The 3,045-nt window shown below is 36.8% G+C and overlaps 1 pseudogene; it reads left to right on the top strand.

The window, feature by feature from the left end:
* LOC132283567 (small nucleolar RNA R71) lies at positions 1 to 99 on the top strand (annotated as a pseudogene).
* Positions 100 to 3,045: the final 2,946 nt, after the last annotated feature.

Raw genomic sequence — 3,045 nt, 5'->3', positions numbered from 1 at the left:
ATGTCATGATGTAGACATTTCCTAGGCAACTCATTGAAGCGTTCCCATGCCTCATGAAACATTTCTCTATCCCCATGTGTAAATTCTCTAATTGAAGTTCTCATAGCATTGGTTTTTGAAACCGGATAGTACTTCTTCAACAACTCTTGTTGCATTTCTGCCCAAGAAGTGATTAAAAAAGGCCTAAGATTGTTAAACCAATACTTTGCCTTGTCTTTTAAGGTGAATGGAAAAAGTTTGAGTCTTAAGACCTCTTCCGGCATGTCCGTATATTTTACGGTGGAACATACTTCAAGAAACTCATCCAAATGCTTGTAAGGTTCTTCACTTGGAAGTCCATGATAGTTAGAAAGCATTTGAATGGTTTATGGCTTAATTTCATAATGATGTGCTCTAAATGGAGGCAATTGGATGCATGTAGGTGCATTATACTCATTAGGCACATAATGGTATCTTAAAGCAAGATGTGGATTAGCTACTTGAGGTGCAACATGAACACCTTGGTTTTGAATTCCTTGATTAATGATGGGAGGTTGTGGAGCATACATTGGCCTTGGCATTCCATATGGAGCTTGGCCTTGTTGTTGTGGTGGTTGGTGAATGTATGGCCTAGGCATGCCTAATGGTACTTGAATGTTCTCATTGTGCACATTAGGATGAAGAATACCTTATTGGTCTATGTGACTAAGGTCCTCTACATGATCATCATTATGGTCATCCATTGATAGATTGGTTCTATTTGAACTTCCTCTTCCCCTAGGATTTCTAACGATGGATTCAAGATGCAAATCTAAAGGACAAGAGTGGGTTTCAATGAACGACGTCTATACCTGCATAATGCAAAACACAATAACCACAAAGAATGACAAACACTATGCCTTCACAACAATGCAATTAGACTTCTTCCACAAACACTTAATTCATACTCCCATGCTTTAACAACAATGATGCAAAGAACAAATAAGAATGCCTCCACGCGGGCTCACGATTTATCTAAGAAATTAAAAACAAGCCTCCACGCGGGCTGACGATTTAACTAAGGGATTGAGTAAAGAAAGTCTCACAAATGTCCTTTAGCACTTCAACTCCAAATTTAAAGCTTAGCTTAGCAAATTTTTTTAATTTTTTGCTTTTTACTTTCTTTGCTTTGCTTGAATGCTCTTTTGCTTGCTTCCTTTCCAACAATGCACCTAGTCAAGTAAGAACAACACAATAGGTAACCAAAAAGAAAAATAAAAATAAAGTAAAGACACGATCAAAAGAGTACTAATTCTAATTGATTCCACAATTCCGATGTTGCCAAATCAAATCAATCCCCGGCAATGGCGCTAAAAACTTGGTGGTTGGTGTGTGTCGTCGTCCTACCACAAGCTTAGAGAGTATGCATTAAGGCGAGGGCCAAGTTTTACATTTATTGAAGCCACTATTACCTTTCACTATAAATATAGCTAGGGCGAGTAGGGATCGTCCTAAGGGATTGTGAGGGTCGAACAAGGTTGTGGAATCGCTATTAGGGCTAGTAGGTAGAGTGATCAAACAATTGGTTGGTTGGTTGATTAGACTAGAGCAACTAAATTTAACTAAGTGATAACAAAAGAATGTAACTAAGAGTAAATAAGAGAGAGAATAGATCTTAGGGTTTAAAGGTCACCACCAAGCAATGCTTTTCTACACCCTTAACAAGTGACTAATGAAGGTAATGTGTGTTGCAATATTGATGTGTATGTGTTTGGTTGATTCAACAAGTAATGATGACTAGTTAAGCATGTATTGTCTAAACATCATGTGAAAGGCACAATATATCTAAGCAATGAAACATATATTGTCTAAACAACATGTGAAAGGCATAATAGATCAAAACAAGTCATTAATTATTTCATTAAGCTCACAATCCAAATACAACACAAGGTTAGAGACATATGCTACTTGCATTCAAAAGCATGGATCATCTAACAACAAGCATGGATTGTCCTCCCATTTAACACTACACTACAACTACTCTACATCTACACTACTAGCATGAAAATAAACTAAGGGAGAGGCACAATCCATCAAGGAATAAGTATGAACCATCAAGAAAATCACAAAAGCATTCCATTAAACACTATGTTTTGACAATCTCTAAATCTATAGCATCAATACACATAAACATGCATTAATAACACAAAATCTAAAGACAAGAACATGAACATCTATTCTAACATATATAGACATATGGATAGAATGAAATGATCAATTGAAAGCATTTGACCACATAAATCATTGAACAATCAAGATCTATATATATCAAAGTGTCAAAACATTAATTACAACACTAATCCCTCAATAATACACAAGATTAAGATATAGAAAGCATGTTTGGGGCTAACTCTAGCCCTAAGAGAATGTCTAGCCACTCATGGTGATATTGTTCCAACCCTTAAGGGCTAACTCAATGGAAAAAATCTGCTCCTTGTTGATGAAGAACTCCCCCCTTTGTGTCTTTAGCCTCTTCCTCCTCTAAACTTGCTCTCCAAGAGATGATATGATATGATATGATATGATATTGGCTCCCCCCTTATAAAAAGCAATCCTTATCCTTATATAGGTAGGTCAAATGACACCCAAAATGAGTTGGGGTCGTGCACACAATATTCCCTAATGATTGGATAAAGGACAACTTTCAATGAGCTGGAAATTTAACTTTTTCGCACTGGAGGAAGTTCAATCGATCGAACCTTGGACTTGGATCAATCGAATATGGCTGAGATCCATCGAACTTAGGCTGGATCGATCTTCATTGGTGGCGCTTTTTGGATAAACACAAATCTGAGATATTTTGAAGATATTTTTGGGAAAAGGACAAAAATGGTTGGTAGGGTGGTATAACTAGATAAGATCAATCATTTGGATGAGGACAAAGCAGTTCGATCGATTGAAGAATGATGTTAGATCGATCAAACTTTTGAGATCTCTGAAAATGTCATTATGGCCTTGATCCATCTTAAAGTGTTGAGATCGATCACGTTGGATCGATCGAACTTTGATCTGAGATCGATCAAAGAT

Source organism: Cornus florida, unplaced genomic scaffold (genome assembly GCF_030987335.1).
Source record: "Cornus florida cultivar Cherokee Brave unplaced genomic scaffold, ASM3098733v1 CherokeeBrave_3.0.0_Hap2_Chr01, whole genome shotgun sequence".
Lineage (NCBI taxonomy): Eukaryota > Viridiplantae > Streptophyta > Magnoliopsida > Cornales > Cornaceae > Cornus > Cornus florida.
Note: the sequence above shows the minus strand (reverse complement) of the source record. Positions and strands in the feature narration are given on the sequence as shown.